The sequence below is a fragment of the Nematolebias whitei genome, chromosome 21 (assembly GCF_014905685.2).
Source record: "Nematolebias whitei isolate Nwh7 chromosome 21, NemWhi1, whole genome shotgun sequence".
Lineage (NCBI taxonomy): Eukaryota > Metazoa > Chordata > Actinopteri > Cyprinodontiformes > Rivulidae > Nematolebias > Nematolebias whitei.
In genome coordinates, this window is record NC_056518.1 from 26,116,057 (window position 1) to 26,135,775 (window position 19,719).

The 19,719-nt window shown below is 35.4% G+C and overlaps 1 protein-coding gene and 1 long non-coding RNA gene across 2 annotated transcripts in view; one reads left to right on the top strand and one right to left on the bottom strand.

Annotated features, from left to right (window-relative positions):
* Window positions 1-995, bottom strand: LOC119427405. Its single transcript, XR_005187652.1, has 6 exons — window positions 796-995; window positions 600-694; window positions 453-478; window positions 260-281; window positions 139-166; window positions 1-42 (listed from the first exon to the last, which is right to left on the bottom strand). It is a non-coding gene; the product is annotated as an uncharacterized LOC119427405 (long non-coding RNA).
* Window positions 1-19,719, top strand: part of LOC119427204 — a gene marked incomplete at its 5' end in the record, with an annotated part of 94,422 nt that overhangs the window by 50,110 nt on the left and 24,593 nt on the right.

Genomic DNA, 19,719 nt, shown 5'->3' on the forward strand with positions numbered 1-19,719 from the left:
GTGGACGACGCGTCAGTTGCCAGTGTTTGCTGGAGTTGTGATCTGAGCCAAACACAAAGGAAAGCAGAGTTTCCCGTTAATTATGCTGTGTAAAAGAGCTTGGAAACTGTGCACGGGATTAATCAGTAAACCACTCACCCATTGACTGCAGCACAGATGTGGCTCTCTGGTAAAAGAACATATTTGTACATCAGTCATTAGTTTGTCAAATTGTGACTGTTACAGCAAAATAAGAATGGGTGATAATATTTAGACTTACCATCGACAGGTGTCTTCTTGCACTGAAGAAAAACAAGAAATCCAACAATTATTAGTGTAGTGGATAAAGCTACGTAATTCTACATTACTTTAGCTCTGCCATCTTTACATAGAGATTGAGCAATACTTGTTTGTTTTCAATTTTCCATACATTTTGTATCATCTATGAGTTAGATTCATGGAAACAATCTTACCGTAAAAGAATCAGGTACTGAACAACCTGTTTGAGAAAAACATGAAATAAAGTATGGCATCAATACAGTGCTGCAAGTATGGTTGAACTAGGCTAAAGGAGAACTTTGAAAGGAGATTTTTTTCTTCCAAATATTTTTGACACATACGTGGGAATGTCTGTTTGAGGGACTCTACGCTTGATCTCACATCCACCGAAAGATCCAGTGGCAGGAACTGCAAACTTGCCAGAAGTCCGGTGTGTCTACAGAGAAGGAAGCAGCAAGCGTTGTATTTTCTGGACCTTGAATTTAATATCACACAAACCTCAAAATGCTTCATTTTTTGCTGAGAAGTATCTCTTACATAGCTTCATAGGACGCACAGCTGATGTTACTTGGGATCACCCGCAAGCTATCAGGATGGAGGCTTGGTAGCAATGGAAAAAGATAATCCTGGATCCACAGCTGATAGTCTTCTGGTTCAAAGTTGACTAAATGAGGTTCGAGAGCTGTCAAAGTTGTGCTCAAGATGATATCTCGTACAGCTGCATTTGTGATGAAAGTTATGTTTTTCTGGAAACAAAAACTTTCATTAAGTTCATTGTATTTGTGTATTCAGTTTGTAAAAAATGGTAAGATTGGATGTACATTTATGTAATTTTCTCGTATATAAAGTTGTTTTATGTAATTTTTATTTAGCTGTTATGAATTTTTTTAATCAGAACGTTCTTTCTTGACATATGTTCATCAATAATCTTTACCCATATTCTGCTTTGCAAGCATCCTGCATCCTTTGCAAGTAGAAAATGTCTGCAACTTTTCAACCTTTCTCTTTGTTTGTGATGCCCATCAGTCAAGGAGCATACACACAAAAAGCTGTGCTGCATTTAGAAGTATACCTTTCTCTTTTAAGGTTTCTTTATACATAATGACTTGGACTACATAAGGACCATCAGACAAACAGTCACAAGACAATGAAAATAGACAGTTTTGTTTATTCAATGCTTCTGCAAAACCTATAAAAATGTCTGGAGAATGATTTTTCTTTTTGTTTTTTTTTTGTGGTTGGGGGAGGGGACTGCAATTTTATGTGCAGCATTTAGGTTTATTGTTTCTAAAATATGAGAAACCCGAATACCAAATTTTGACTTAGAAAATATAAATGAATAAATACATTTATGGGGTTAAACAGATTTTATTGGTCACTACAATATATTGTATAGGTGCACCATATTTTTAATTTCATTTTTTATGTTTGCCATTTTAGATAATAGTCTACGTTTGAAAAGTTACTTTGGTAATTAAAAAGAAATTTTGAGATTTCATTTCAAGTTTGTCAGTGATCTGAAATGCATCAGTAATAATTTTCATAGCCTTCTGAATCATAATCATAATGAGATGCCTGCAAATTCTCTTTCCACATTAACTTTTTTTTTTTTTTTTTTCATTTAGCCTTTATTTATACAGGTTAGTCTCATTGAGAACTCATTTTCAAGAGAGACTTGCTTAGGGAGCACATGGTGGGGGTTAAGGGCCTTGCTCATGGCAAATGAGGGTGGGGGCAAGTGTGGGTGTTTCACCTACCCCACCCACAATTTTGATGTTGTCGGGGCCGGGGCGTGAACCGGTGATCTTTGGATCACAAGCCCACCTCTCTAACCTCTGCGCCACCACTCCCCTTATACTTTTGACTCTGCTATTTTTGCTCGTCAGGGATTGGGTTGGGTTCATTCAACCAGTCTAGATAATGTCACAAACATGTTGCTTAATATTTACCTTCTTACTGACTTCTGCAAAACTCTGGAAAAACTCTGTAAGTTGGTCAACACTGCCGGACAATGTTAAGTTTGTGAGCAACTCCCTCACAAATGTGGCATCCGTTAAAGCACTGCTGTCTGGATCCAATATCAGCTCTGCCTTCTGTTTTGGTGACAGTTTTTGTATTACCTCTGTCTTTGGGGTGAGAGAAAAAGCGTTTGTTATTATTGCATCAATTTTTCCTTCATTGCTACAAATAAATATGTTGCCTTTTACATTGTTTGATTTTTGCTCTGTATCACTTACTGCAGAAAATTCATCATTCAGATTCTTCAGCTCCTGAAGTGTGGCAAAGATCAAAAATGTTCCGATGTTTTTTTCCAGCCATTCACCACTTCCATTCGCATTTGTTCTGCATCCAGGATCTTTAAAGTTGCAAAAGTACAAAAAATAAATAAAAAAAAGTTCACACAAAATTATAATAAATGAAAATATTGGTTATATAGTTGCTTTTCTGTCTTCTTCATTTTTAACAAATATGATTATACCGATTTTTTTTTGTGGGATGTTCTTGTCTGCATACATTTTTATCTATTTACTTTGTATTTATTTTGGTTCTACCTGCTGAGTTCTTTCTTGACAGGAACTGTTGAATGAAGTTATTGTAGATTATTTTCTTCTCCACAGTCTCAGGATTCTCACCCAACAAGGTCACCCTTAAAAGCACACATTTGTTGCCATTAAACATGTTATATAACTGAAATAATTTATAGAAACAATAAGTCTTTACTGGATGTTTTTTAACTTAAAACATGTTTAGGAATCGTTAAGGACTGCTCTCCTGTGGTAGTTTTTACTGCGATTTACAACTTCTTTTATTTTGTATGTTGTTTCCTTTGTTCTTTTACGCTTCTGGCCCAGTAATTTTTCCTTGTAAAAGTTGTGATCTAAACAGCTATATACCTTTTTTCAAGCTTATTAGAAAAGTACACATTTCTACTTTAATTCCAAACCACAGTTTGGTTTGCTCAACAATTTAGCAGGTAAGCAACATCTGCATTTTTATGCTCAGTATGCTTAAAATAAAATAAAAAAATTGATAAAAAAAAAAAAACAACAGTAAAAAAAAAAAACATGTTTAATTACTATAGTTAAGTCCTGTTAAAAACAACAAAGAACAATTTAGCTTTTTTTCCACCGCTAGCTTAATATGAGCTGTTGATCGCACTCATTTCATTGACTTACAGCTCCTGGTAAGAACTGCAGCTGAAGTTCAGGTTCCCCAGCTGGATCAGGAAGCTTTGTCTGACATAGGGCAACAGAGGAGCCAACTTCACAGAGAACCACAGTTTGATGAACGCAGGGTCACTGTAGTTAGCCAGACTCAGGCTGTCCAGGACTCCAAATATATCCAGAACATTGGATCCAGATTCAGTGGTGCCCTAATATAAGACAGAATTGTATTGGGATGATATTAAATGCTATAACGATCATTTTCTTGTGTGAATGAAGACTGGATGTTTTAGGAAACATGAAAATAAGAACTCAACAATAAAGCACAAATATAAATCAATATCATCTTCAAACTGAAGCTAAACTCTATAAAGATTTTCTAGAAATAATATGTGCTGGTTATAAATTGAAAGTAAATTCATTCTAATCAAACTTAACTAGTGTATGTGTTACACTCCAACGTTTAATAATATTTAGAAACATTTAATTTAATTACCAGGTTTAAGTAGATTTTTAAAGATGTCTCTACTATCTGTCTGAGGTTTTCTTCCACTTCCCTGAAAACATTTTCTGGCAGGCTGGCATTTCTGCTCCTTTTACAAGATAGTTCCCCTACAAAAGTGTCCACAGCTGTTAAAATCTGAAAGAAACAGCAGAATTGGAAAGTTTATGACAATAACTTAACACAAGAGGGCGGTATCCATTAACACTGCTTAATGCCGACTGTCTATTGCAGAGTATCCTTTCAGGGTGTAGCAAGAGGACAGCAGTACAATGACATTTGTTTTGCCACAGTTTTAAGCTCTTGTTAAAAGGGGGCAACAAATCAACTTTATTAATTATGGTAGTAATATTTTAGACTACTTAATTTATCCACCTTTTTTAAAGATTATTCAATCATGCGAATCATAATTTTGACTCTTATGATTTGTCAAACTTACATTGCGACTGGGGTCTTGTAGGTTTACACCTTGGCATGATTCCTGGAAGCCGGTCCTTGAAGTGAAAACAGTACTTTTAAAAAGTATGTATATTTATTTTCATTTAATATTGTTTTGAATATATCAAATTTAACACTTAAGCATAAATTTGTTGAATAAAATTTTCCAGACAATTTTGAAAACAAAAAAAAAAAGATGCTGACCTGTTTTCAGTTGTCAAAAAGCCTGGATCTGCAATAATAAGGTATTAAAAGATAAAACAAATACAATATTATATTTCTCCCCTTTTTAATAAAATGCATTAACTAACTGTTTTATTTCTTATAAAACTTTAACACTTGTTTATTAAAGAATTGTTTCATACCTTGGGTCGTGTTGGACTGCAAAAAAAAAAGTTTTTTTTTTTTTATGACAGAATGTTAATTTAGGCTTTTTTTTTATAAATGGTAAATGGACTGTACTTATATAGCACCTTTCTATCTTTATTGACATACTCAAAGTGCTTTACATTACAATCTGTGTCCTCATTTACCCGTTCATACAGCACTCTACTAGATCTCTACAAAGCTAATTAAACAAATCATTCTAAAGAGACTAATCAGTGCTTTATCACATTCATACACTGATGGGACACACATCAGAGGCAATGAGGGGTTCAGTGTCTTGCCCAGGGACACTTCGGCATGTGACTGCTGTGGGGTTCGAGCCCCCAACTCTTGCATTGGAGGATGACTGCTCTAACCACTCAGCCACAGCCGCCCTATATGTTATTGAAATAATGAAACAGACTTACGATTGTTGTGGCAAGCGCTGAAGTACATGCTGAATGGAGATTAAAAATTAACAAAAAAAAAGTAAATAACAAAAAAAAAAACATTTAAAACCTCAATTTTTTTAAGAATTAGTGGCACTTACCAATCCAGACAACCAAGAGCTGCGGAAAGCGCACAGAAGTTCGAGTGCCAGCCATTGTGGGGAGGTGGCTCCACTTTCTTTAATAATCTTCAGTTTATTTAATTTCCATTTTGCACAACAGCCCAAAACACCTAAAAATACAATAAATAAATAAATAAATAAATAAATAAAATAAAATAAAAAAATAAACATTTTACATCTGCTCTGTTTTTTAATTAATTTCTCTGCATCAGAATATTTGAATCGGAGGCAATAATAATAATGACAGTAAATATTTCCTTTCTTTAACTGTAAGCTACAAATATAACATTTTATATTATAAGATGTTATATATCTAACATCTGCAAGTGTATTTTTGTACACTATCTAAAATTTTCATTTTCATAAGATTTCCTTTATTTAACCATAAACCACAAGTTAATGCAAATACTTCACACTACACCTTACTTTAGTTTGTACATTCTTTAAAATAAAATGTTGATGAAAATAAACATTTAAAGGATAAAAATAGTTTTTTTCTTCCAGATTTCATGCTGCAAATTAATATTTGCAAATTACAACATTACACGTTACAGCTTATAACATTTTTATTTAACTTTTTTAAATCAAACACTGCTGATAAAATTAGTTCATCTCAGTTCATGACACATGCATATGGTAGTAAAAATTGTACAAATTAATAAATTGTAAAAATTGTTTTCACAGTTACAGAAATTTGTGATTGCAATCAATATATTTGCACAGCTTTAACTGTCACTAACCAAATATTTCTTGTTGAAATTTAGGCTCTAAGAAAGATGCAGGGCAGGTTCAGCTCACCTGTTCCACTCCTTTGCTCCGTCAGAGAAAAATGTTGGCCAAACTACAAAGGTAAAACAACTATATAATAGGTGGAGCTAACAAGTCGTTAGTTAATCGCAAGTGAAGAAGTTGAAACTAAAACATACACCAAGCTCATCACATTAATTTTAATTTAATGTAAACTCACTAATGTATATAGTTGGTCACTTGTTTAAGGATTTGAAATTTAGACAAGAAAAAAATGGGAAACACGGGGCATATTGTTTTCATTATTATATGTCCATCAAATTTGCTTCTGTCAATTTTGATTTGATGATAAAAACAACTATTTTTGCTGCTTTTCGGTTACTGTGCCTCGATTAAGTTAAGATGCAAGTGTACATTTTTGTTTAACAAATGTTGAATTTTTGCCTCATTTTCTGTTTTTAGCTAACAACAGGAAAAGTTTGACGTAATGGTAAATGAACTGTACGTATACAGTGCCTTTCTACTTTATCGAGATACTCAAAGTTTTTTACACTACAATCTGTCCTCATTTACCCATTCATACAGCACTCTACTATTTCTGTACAAAGACTAATTAGTGCTTTATCACATTCATGCACTGATGGGACACACATCCGAGCCAGTGAGGGGTTCAGTGTCTTGCCCAGGGACACTTCAGCATGTGACTGCTGGTGGAATTGAGCTCCCAACTCTCGCATTGGAGGACGACTGCTCCATCCACTCAGCCACAACCACCCACAGAGTAACTGTGATAATGTTCAAAGCAACGTAACAAATCCACAGTACTGTGAAACAGCCAGACACATTTATAACAGAATTAATGCAATCCTATTCAAAATTACATTGTGTTAAAAAAAAATCAGTTATATCTATACTTCTATAACATTGTACATACTATCTATTATGTGAAATTGTAAAGTAAGTTAGAGATGTTTAAAAAAACATAAGCCAGATTAATACTGAATAAGTAAAATACTATTTTTAAATGAATCCCAGCACTCTCAGAGAAGCCTTTATGGATGGAAAATGGAACCAAAGTTGGTAGACATTGAGTTGTCCATAACTCTGTCATTTCTTGGCAAGAAAAGCACTAATTTCACGTGTTTTAAATATTTACTGGCATTCTTTAAATACATTCTTGTGTTTTTATTTTTCATTCATTAGTTTTTGCTTGAGGGGTTGTGTTAGTTTTGCGTCAAAGCATCAGAAACATTCCTTGTATTTGGTTTAGATTGCACAATTTAGAACTTCTTACATCATAAAAATGTTTTATTTCCAATTAGAGCCATACACACCCCGTGAGTAAAACACTAGAAATGATTTTGTTGTTTAGGATCTCTTTATATGTGCATTATGCTGGTTAGAAACCGCACGTTGTTTTGTTGAAATTGTTTGTTTCAACAATCACAAGTTTTTTCTAAACAATTTTTTTAGTTAATGCTTTTTTCAATTTGTTTCACTGACTTTCTATTTTTAGACCAGTATTTTTGACGTAGACAGTCTGAAGTATATATATTTTTAATGATCTATACTACATAACAAACAATCCATTCTTCCGTGCAGAATTGCTTTAAGATTTTTTTTTTTATTTCAGCTGTGTACTGCTGTGTCATAATGATGCTACAAACTTTATTATCTTGGTACATGTTGTAACCTGGGCAGCAGCACTGAAGACAATGTACAACTATTTAATCCTAACAAACAACTTTATATCCAGAACGTGGCAATCAACAACAGGACAACGGCTGCAAAATCATCACGTCTTACTTACACGCTACTGAAATATGACCATGAAATACAAATACAAATACATTGCTTCATTACAACAAAATGTTAGCCTTATTTATAGTCCAGTATATTTGTTTACAGCCTAGCATTTGCAGCAAAAAATGTCCATTTTGAATTTCATAATGTCCAGCAAAACCTAATAATTTCCAAAGTTTTATTAATTAAAATTGTTTAAGTTCTATAATGCCATCCAATCAGTGGGAGCTCAATTATCCCCACTGTATTTATGTCAAGACAATTATTCAATGAGTTACAAATTCAAAACATTTATCATATATTTAGGTTTCAGGTTATTGTGAACAACACGAGTATGCACCAATATTACCATAATGCATCCTACTTTCAACTCAACCATTGTTGACTTTGAGGCTTGCTAAAGATTTTGTCCACTCAACAGTCTTCTTCTTTCTGCTTTTCCCACCACAGTGAGTCATCCTCCATCTCACTCGGTCCTCTGCATCCTCTGTCCTCACTCCAACTACCTCCATGTCCTCTAACTGCATCCATATATCTTCTCTTTGGCTGTTTCCTGCAGCTGCATTTCTAACATCCTTCTACCAATAAATCCACTGCCCCTCTTCTGGACATGTCCAAACCATCTCAGTCAGTCCTCTCTAACTTTTTCTCCCAGTTGTTCAACTTGTGCTGTACCTCTGATGATCTTATTCCTGATCTTGTCCATCCTTATCACTCCTAAGCAGAACCTCAACATCTTCATTTCTGCCACTTCCAGTTCTTTCTCCTGTCTTTTTGTCCATGTCTCTGTCTCCGGACTATACAACATAGCTGGTTTCACCACTGTCTTGTAAACGTTTCCTTTGACCTTTGCTGACACCCTTTTATCACAAATCACTTCTGAAACTCAACTGTAATATTAGAAATACTATATATTTATAAACACTTACACTTTTAAAAGTTCTGTCTGAAAATAATCTTTCAAGTAAAATCAGATTAACGTTATTTTGTACTGGCTAATCTTTTAAAATTAAGTACTTGTAATGACTCAACAGTACTGAGAAGTCTGTATGAGCATTTGACTTGAGGCCAAGTTGTACATTTTGTGCAGGAATCACTGGTACAACCAGGCAGTCAAGTTCCAGTACCATGCTTACTTTAGAGCCTTTTCCCCTTAAAACTGTCACCTTTCAGATCCACAAATCAGTTCTGACTTGCAGTTGCTATAAATACTTTTGCGGCTATAAAAATACAAGTTTACTTTAAAATGGACATTAAGAAGTATCTGCTATGTTCAGTAAAAATGTGTCGGAAGAAACATGTCCCACTTTTAAACACAAGAAAACAGTGACAACAACAAGGCCAGGACGTCATGGGAAAGACAATTATTCAAATCACCTTTAGAGCTTGTGCCAGTCAACAGCAATTGACACTTGACAGCCACACCCGTCTTTGATGCTTGTGACTAATGTGTTGAACATACTCATGCAATAAAACTGCTCATGCAATAAAACTGCAGCTACATTGAAAACACTTTTTTAATTACCATCTTTGGTGCAAAGTAATTTTGTTGTCATTATAAAATTAGTAAGTTTTTTTTTTCTTTTTCCACCACCGTGACCTCATAAAGATATTAAAAAAAAACTGTTAATAAAATAAACTAACTTGATGCTTATCAAATTTCTAATTTTTTCACAATTAAAGCTTTTTCAAATAGTGTACTTTGCACACTCTACATGTAAAATGCACCAGTCATAACATCAAAAAGCAATATTTGCATTATGTTTTTTTCAAAATATTTTTTACACCATTAGTGTAAAAATTTAAGACAGTTTGATGCACATGTGAAAATTATCCTGCGATACATTACATCAGAAAACTGTAAAACAAATCAACCACATTTTTCAAGATGCTAGAAACAATGAACAGGTTTGGTACTTTTTAACAATGGAATTGCATTACATAAAATGTATTCAATATTTAAAATATTTAGTCTTACTGGAATAAAAGGGTTATCACTGATTTGTTTTATTTTTTATTTTTTTTCTCTGTTATGGATCCATTTCTTGCTGTCAGACTTTAAAAAAATAATTGTGTTGAATTGTGTTGAAATTTAATTTGCATGTCTACTAGACCTCAGAATGGTCTTAAATTTATTTTATTGTAAAGATATGTACTCACATTATTTAATATTGTTGTATAAGCCTGCAGTTTTACAAGACCCCTGCAAGGAGATGGTATCCACAAGAAAATAAGTTTTACATTGATGTAAGTAACAATGGATTATTGAAATACTTGAATGTAAACACCCTTTGTTGCGAAGGTTTATGGTGGATTAGACAACTAGGTCTACATGTAAATAACAGAGATCAGTGTGTTGGATAACTAAATATCCTTTCATCATCTACTTATTCAAATTAGCCACTCTGAGGACATGAGAAGATTTTTAACTGTTTTTTTTTCTTACTTGTAAGGGCAGAATTCACAAACAGGCAAAGTTAAATGATTGGTTCCCGGTCATGAATATCTGCAACCGGACAGTGAGGCAGGAAGTGTTTTAATAATGCTTATCTGACTGTCACTGGTGACCTCAGTCTGCCAGCAGCTCAAATCAGCTTCTCTTTGAGCAGACAAATGAACTCTCTGACCTCACACACTTCACACACATTAATTTAACATTAGTTAGTGATAAACATCCATAAACCTTTACCAGAATTCCCCAGACACAGTGATATGATCAGTTCCATTTCAAGGGAATGAGACGAATTGCATTTCATTTTTTTTACTGAAGTCAAAACTTCCAAGTTCCAGGTAAAAATAAATAAATAAATTGTCTGAACAAAACCCAAAAGTCAAAACTCTGACTTGGAAAGTTGGAGGTCCTCGACCACCACCAATCCCAAAACTTTATGGACAACTTTTGCATGAAAAGTTTTGACAGCTGCAGTAATGCACATTTGATTTTCACTTCTGTCAGTTTGTAACTCAGTATTTCATTCACACACGTGCTGTTCTACCACTCGACATGTTGGTCTTGTGCTCGAATGCACAGAATGTGGAGACATCCACTGGTACCGAGTTGTATTATTAATGGTAGTTTGTCCTGCACAATTAACAGATCCTACCTGATTTCAAGCTTACATGCAAAACACGATTAAGGTGGGTCTAGCTATTACCAGATTGACTGTAAGTTTCGAGTTCTGAGATTAATGGAATGTAGCATAAGCAGTTTTCATAAGGTGCAGTATAAGATGACTCAGATGTAAGATTAGATAAGTTGTCAGGAAGTGAATGTAATAACTTTACTGAGACTGCTAATCGATCCATCCATTATTTTTACCCGCTTCTTCCTTTTCAGGTCGTGAAGGTCACTGGTACCCATGTCCAGCAGTCGCTGTGCGAGAGAAGGGGTACACCCTGGACAGGTCGCAAGTCCATCACAGGGTAGATAACTATAATAAATAATAATAGTAGAATAACATGAAAAACTCATTTATTACTTAAAATTAGTTTAAAATGTGAGCTTTATACTACTATCAACAGAAAGCTACAAATGGTGGTATCTTCTTTATAGTATTCAACTCTTTTCCGTACCTAATTTGGCTTCTTGCATTTCTGATCAGCACTGCATACACAAATGTTTGGTTCTTTAATGTAGGGAAAATAACACTTACAGGAAACATTGCAAACTTAGCACCAACAGTGTTCATTTCCCCACAAACTAACACAACGTTGCACATGTGTAACTATTATTGTAAATATTTCTCGTTTTCTTGTTTGATTTTTTTAGCGAGTAAAATCGTTTCTTCTCATCCTCAGCATTTCATTGTATTAACACTGTGTTAACCTTGCATATGACAAATAAACACAACTTGAACTTGATTAGAAATAAACACAGCAAAATATAAAGTTTTCTAAAATTTACTTTATACTTCATGGATGTGAAGCATCTAGGAATGATTCAAATCTCAGGGGCTGTTTATTAATTAGTGTGCATGTGAGGGTTTACTTATTAGTTGTACTGTAATGGAAATATTAGCTGAAAACATAAAATTACAACTCACAATACGCAGATTTTTATATATTGTTTTTGAAACAACAATACCAAAATCACGGAAAACTCTGAGAATTGTGTTTTCATGTAATGAAACCCTGAAGTACGTGAAGTTACAATGTGGCTCCAGCCTAATCATTTTTCCGGACTGAAAGATGCACAATACTTTGTATTTGAAGAACAAAATTAAACAAAACACATAAAAATTAAGATGTAAATGGGAACTGGACACTTTATATTTATAAATGATTAAAGCTAACAATGTAAAGGCCTTACAGGACACATGGCATAATAAGTATAATTAAAATTTTGAGTAATAAAATACAATAATTTTAAACTACTTTCTAGCCTCGTTATGTTTCACATTATCTCTAACAATTATCCCCTTTTGTCCCAAAGTAGGACCAGTTGAGATTTAGTCATTAATTTAGAAAGGGAGCAAAGAACGTTGGGTGACTTTTTATTTTTATTTTACACAACTTTCTGTAACATATTTACATTAGCATTTTTGATCCATGTAAGTCAGAAAACAGAGCTGACATTTGTCCTGATGCATGCTCAATAATCCAGGTAGATAAATCTAAAAAGGTTAAGTCAGGTCAATCCATCCAGAGGACGTGACTCAACTTTTCTAGAGCTGGCATTTGTTCGACAGTAACAGATTACATTATTAAAGCATTTTATTAAAAATTAAATGCCTGAATGCAGGAACATTTTTCATAAGACTGATTTTTGTCATCTTTTTTTTTATTCCAGTCTAACTTCACTCTAACAATGAGGACATTAATGAAACAAATATCTGTCATACTTCAGTGACACTTGTGCTTTTTTTTTCTTCTTCCCCTCTCTCTCTTTCTCTCTTTTGATTTGTTTTTGCCTGAAGCTTTTGCATTGCTGCACCTTCATGATTAAAATATTTTTCACAGCTCAACATTCCTGGCCAGGTAACAATGTTCTTTGTTCCACTTTAAACATTCTACCATTGTTTTGACACGGAGTTCTTGATTTTTTTTTAAGGTGTTACAATAATCCTATACCTTGTGCAGAGTATGTGTCATCTGCCCTCTATGATGGTAAATCCTTGCATCCTCATGTTATCACCACCACAAAGCTTATTGTCTGTACTGGATGCACTATTGTATTTAGCTTTCTGTTAAATATATTGATTTCTGCCTTTCCATCGACTATGTTCAACTGCTCATCTAACGTTGCAACAGCAGCAGATCAAGTAGAGAAGCCCAGATACTTCTCTCTCCATCTACACTCTCCAGCTCATCATGGAGGACCTGAGGTCAAAGAGAATGAACTGTAATGGTACTGATGCCTGCAGCACAGAGGGACATTTGAATGTGGTCACAGGAGGCTGTTCCAGCTTTACAGAATAGCTTTAAATGCACACAGTACAACATTTTTTAGCAATGCTACTTCATTTGCTGAATCCATAAGCCTACAGAGAAACAGTTGAGAAAGGCAGGGGTTCAGTTCTTTAACTATGCATAACATATTGAAAGGTTTTTGGAAAAGACACTGAAATCCTCATTACCTCTGATGTGTGTCCAATTCGGTGTATGAATGTGATCTAAAGCGCTGATTAGTCTTAATTAGATTGGCTTTGTAGAGATGGACTAGAGTGCTGTATGAATGTGTGTGAGGATGGGTAAATTAGAGCAAAGATTGTGTTGTAAAGGGCTTTGCATATCTTGGTTGCATAGAAAGGTGCTAAGTAAGTAAAAAGTCCATTAATATTTGATGACGGCACCATACAGAATGACAAGAAATAACCTCAACAAAGGTTAAAAATGGTATGAGAAAACATCTGACAACAAGGACTTAAGGTGACTGAAGCAAGGACTTGGCACACTTACAAGTCTTAAATGTAAAGCATGAACATTCTCTTAGTTTAAGGTCACCAACAACAGGGAGGCATTGACATTATTCACTAAGGCATTACTGAAAATATAGTATACCAGGCTGTTTCTAAAGAAATGTACAAATCAACCGAAAGATGTCATCACTGCCTTTTTTATCGCCTTTAAAAAAAATTACAAACCCTAATTTAATTTAAATAGCACAATATAATTCCTTTCACTCTAGGTTTTGTAAAATGTTTAGTGGTTCCCAACCTCGAGGAAAACTGCCCTGCATGTTTTAGTTGTTTTCCATGCTCCAACGTACCTGATTCAGTGATTTAATTACTGGTACTTCAAGTTCTGCAGAATCACCCTTTAATCCAAATCAGATGTAAAGCAGGGAAACAACTAAAATGGGATGTTGTTCCTTGAGGATCACGGTTGGAAACCACTGTTTATTATTTTTTTTATGGAACACATTCGATTCTGTCTTCCTACCTACTGCAACACATTCAGTTCCAATATACAGTAGTGCAAACTAGTCTTAGAGGGCACCGAGTTCATATTATTTTTTTGTCTTTATAACTCATCAGGAAAATATGAACACCTATGCCAAGAACTTGTTCATTGATCTCAACTTGCCATTCAGTATAATTTTGCCACAGTCGAAACTGGATAAATTGCAGCTGCGTCTAAACACAGAGTCTGCAGATTGTCCGAATCAGCAGCAAAATAATAAACTCCGACAGATCATATTCCTGAAACTTCATTCACATTCCTGTCTCTTTCTAAGACTAGTCACATTACGAAGTTTGCTAAATGCACAAAATACTAAAGCTCTTAAGTAGCACGTATGAGTCATCTTCAAGAAACAAGGTGGTGATGCTGATGTTCTCATGCCGAACAGGCAACCATTCAGTGTACACAAAGTCAAATAGGTTGCCACTGACTTCAGAAGGGCCAAATCAAACCACTTATACCATTTTCTAATTATCTGTGGTTCAATTCTCAGAAGAGTTGACGTGTCAGCTCTTCATATCAACGTCAAGCAAAAACACCTTGCTGTCATTGAGAGGGCCAAACAGTGCCTCACTCTTTCCTTAATTTTGAAATAATAATAATAATAGTATCAGATCTCCATACTACGTTTGACTTTGTGTTTCAGGAACAGCAGAACAGGATCAGATTGAGATCATCAAAAAGGACCATAAATGAGCTTTCTATGCCCTCACAGTTTCTTCTCTCATCTCAATAAGGAGAAAGTACTTTAGTGAAGCATCTGCTTTAACACTGCTCCTGTTTAAAGTACTGAACCACATTGCTCATGCTTACGACTGCATTTTGTTTGAGTAATGTTTATATTTTTAACATGATTTCTCATAGGTTTTGTTTATTTTGAAATTAAATGAAAACCAAAAATTGTGTTTACTTAAATGAAAAGGTAAAATATGTCTAAACTAAGTTGCTCATAGCAACTACCAGTACATTAAACATACTGTAAATGTGTATATTTTTCAATAATAAAATCCATCTATCCATCTATTATCTTTACCTGCATCTTCCTTTTAGGGATGCAGGACAGTGATAATATATATATTTTTAATCTAGCGTGGCGTTTAATATAATGCTGGGTGAGGCTCCAGCTCTCTGTGTCTAAAAAAACATGATGGAGCTAAATAAACTAGATGAATAGATGGATGGAAAGTTTAAACATTCTTAAGGCTTACTTTTTATTTTATTTACCTTTTAACAATGAGAGGAATGTACAGAATAACATTGGTGATTCATGATGCAGAATGTTTGCTAGCCACCTGTCCGAAATCCACAAACCTGAATTAGCTTTCTAAATCGGTTTATAAAAAGTGAATTCTGATGTAAGATTATTTAATTTAAAAATGACAAACAATTGTCATGAGGAAGAACAACTGGAAGTCGCTAACTTGTGTGGCTAAATCATAAAAAATTGCAGTGGGTGGTAATAAAGTGGTTTACAGTAGTCCCTCACTACTTCCCGGTTTGCTTTTCTTGGACTCGCTCTATCACGGTTTTTCCAAACAAGATTGGACATGACACACATTGGCTAATTGATGGATGAGCTGCACGATCGGCATGCATTTTTTATTTAAAATAAATTATTTTAAATGATTTAGCACCTGTGTGCAGCCCACAGCTGTGGGAGAAGCTTCCTCCTGCAGCTGATCAGCTGATCTCTGCTCTGCAGAGGAGATCAGCTGCAGAGAGGAGAAGTGGGCATGGCCAAGAGCACAGGCAGATGGCAGAGTGCAGCTGGAGGCAGGGAGCTGAAATCATGACATTCTGTGCTTTTAGCGCTTTTAGAGTTTAGAAACATTGTTTAGAATATTGCAAGAGTGTGGGAAGGGTTTAAAACACCTTTATATATATTAAAACTACTGCTTAGTACTTGTACTACTGTTTCTACTTTGTGGTTTTTCACTTAGCTTCAGGGTACAGATCCCCCACAATAAAGAAGGGACTACTGTATTGTGTTAGTATGTTTTAAAATGTGTTTGTATTGTATAGTGATTTATCAATCTGTTAAGGCAGATTGAGACTCAGGAAACAATAGAAGAGGAAATAGTTTCACTTAAAACTTGTAACAACAGCAAGTAACAAAAAAATAAATAAATCAAAACAAATAAAACAAATCAAAAGAAAACTTTAAATTGTAATTAATCACATTTTCTCCTTTTCGTGTTTCTGCCCTTCAGTGTTGTAACTTAAATTTGAAAGGAGTGGTGCATACTTTTTATACAGTATTTGAATAGGACAGAAGGGGAGGGGTACCATTTCTTATAGGCTTCGCCCTTTAAGGCTATCGTTAGTGGGTTTACCCCTCGCGCACAGCCCAGAACTGAAAACTTTAGTCCACGCCCACCTGCTCTGTGGGGCCCAACCCGGTCAGTATAAATTGCCCTGAGACCAGGTATCGGCTCCCCTTTTTTCTTCATCCAGCCAGCAAGCACATAAGAAAACTAAAGAGTCCATGTTACATGTCAAAATGAGCAGCTTTCAACGCTGTGTAGAGAGAGGAATGGACCCCATGTTGTGTCCCCTGAGCTGCTTAAATGCTATTTGAACCTTTAGATCAAGGTTCATTTAAGCTTTGTCGCTGTTGTCAGCAAAGAGAGTGACTTATCAGCCTGTTTGTTCCCTCATGCCTCAGAATACAAGGAGACGGCAGCTCAGCTGTGCCCAAACCCAGTTTGTCACTCCAGACAGCTTTACGAGTTCGTACAGATCCAGAGTTATAAGTTAGAGGGGCTTTTTTCCCCCTCCATATAACTCTGAGGTGGAAGTCACCTCTCGTCTCCTCTGCCCTGTGCACACACAAGACTGCATCTCTCAGCATCTGGTGAAGTTCATTTTAGAGAACAGTCATGATCTCGCTCTCTCTGTCCAGCACCTTTCACACTGACTGTTTGAGGCTGTGACACAGGTATACAGTATATTTCCTCTGGAACCTCCAGAGGGGTTCAGAGCTCATTCCCCTAGAGGGATTTTATCTCCACAGCTCTGCACGGAGGAGTGTCAGTGCAGGACACTTGAACTGTGGCCGCATACATCTCTCCAAGCTCTTTCATCCATTTTTTTTTTTATCTGCGTGATGTTTCAGTGCTCCAACCCACTCTGTCCTCAGAGTTTTGTCAAGAGTGATGACGCAGATGTTTTCAGTGAAGCTCTCCAATGTGAGTGTTCTCACAACAGCAGGGTTTGACATTTCAACCTTCAGTCTGATGCAGATTTTATTTCTCTCTCTGCTGCTCAGCGTGTCTCAGGCACACAGATTCAGTGACGCACAATTACGCATGAATCAAAGGCCAAAGATGGATTGTTTCAAGAATGTAAGCAGATATCTGTGTGATTGTGGTTCTGAACGGACCTAGTGAGGCTTCGCCTTTAACTCACTTGTGATAGTCTTAAAGGGCAAAGCCTATACGAAATAGAATGTTGGTTTTGTATTTTAGCCCCAGATTCTACGAGTATAGGCACATCCCTTTAAGATCTGGGCCTCACTGGCTCCTAAATGGCTGAATAAAAATGCTACTTGTGAGCCGAACCCCGGTCTCAGGGCAATTCATACAGACCAGGGTGGGGCCCATACAGCAGGTGGGCGTGGATGATTTTTCAGTGCTGTGCTGCACGAGTGGGGTAAACCCACTAGCGATAGTCTTAAAGGTCTGCACCTATACTCATAGAATCTGGGGTTACAGTACATAACCAACGTTTTCAACTCAGCATAGGGTTTTCCTTGGACAGAGCCCGCTGACCGTACAGACGTGAATGAGGTTAAAACCAGTTAGTTCTAAGTTCAGGCCAGTTGACAAAGTGTAATGTAAATGTTTCATTGTTCAAGGTTATAACATGTAATCTTACATTTATTTCTTATTAACTCATTTTAATAACATTTTTGATCTTGGTAATTATGTAAGTTACAGCTCAATACGTAAGTCATATTTAATATGTAAATATTTTACAATTTCCCCATGGGATTAATAAAGTATTTTTGAATTGAATTGAAGTCATGTAATATTCATATTCAGAAATATCTACTAATTTTATATCAGCATTATCACCTCATTTTTATCACCAGGGTGGCTGTGGCTGAGTGGTTAGAGCAGTCGTCCTCCAATGCAAGAGTTGGGGGTTCTAATCCACCAGCAGTCACATGTCCAAGTGTCCCTGGGCAAGACACTGAACCCTTCATTGCCTCTGATGCGTGTCCCATCAGTGTATGAATGTGATAAAGTACTAATTAGTCTCTTTAGAATGATTTGTTTAATTAGCTTTGTATAGCTGTAGTAGAGTGCTGTATGAATGGGTAAATGAGGACACAGATTGTAGTGTAAAGAGCTTTGAGTGTCTTGATATGATATAAAGGTGCTATAAAAGTACAGTCCATTTACCACTTTAATTAGTATTGCATATAAGCATACATTTATTATTTTGCTTTCTCAACCCCATAGATGACAGTATATAAGTTAAAAGTGATAAAGAGCATAGTATCAAAGTGTAACCCAGGAGGTTATACATTGCGGGGTGGTGTGTGGGTGTTAAAAGTCGTTATAACTTGTAAAAAACTATTTAGGTATTTACAAATAATGTATTAACTACAAAAAAAGGTCTCCCCCAGCAGTTAGTAGAAATTACTTGTGAAGAATCCTAATGTCATGCTTGTTTTGGTCGAAGTTTTTGGAATATTTAAGTGAAGATTATAAAATACTTGAAATATCATCCCTCTTTCCTCTATCTACAGCTGCTATTTAAAACATGCCTTGGACTAAAAGTTGCTCCGTTGCTTTAGATTTTGATTCATTTTATTTTTTTTCAGTCAGAACTCAGCAGTTTTATAACAAGTTTTTGTTACAAACACCAAAACTGTTCGGCACATATAAAAGATCATCATTAGTAATGTACCGTTCTGGCCTACGTAGTTTAGAAGACAAGTTTGTCTAGTTGGGTAAGTCATAAAAGATGAAAGGTCATTAATTGTTGTTCTGTCAGATGCTCAAAAAATTATTGAAACTAGATGTTCCAGTTTTGCTCTTTAATTTGGGAAAGTCTGGATTTTACTAGCAGCAGTTTAGCTCTGCCGGAAAAGGCAAAATCGAGTTCATTTAAGGTTACTTAGCTGTAAGCATGGAGCCACACTGCCACGTAGCGTTTAAGTGAAGGAAAAAAAATAAATAAATAAACGCACACTTGTTAGATCTTTCCTTGAACGAGGACAGTGACCTCAGCATGAAACACTCAGCCTTTCCCATCAGAAGGTTCAAAGCCTTCCTGTCACCTACAGTGAAGTTCAAGTTGTGATAGTTTTATTTTTTATTGTAAATGCTAACTGGTCGTTTCTGGTTTTGGGACTGGATTGGAGGTAGAGTTGTTACCGGTACATTTCAGTGTCTAAATAGTTGTTAAACAAATAATAAAAAATAAATATTTACAAAAATTTCAAAAATAATATATAT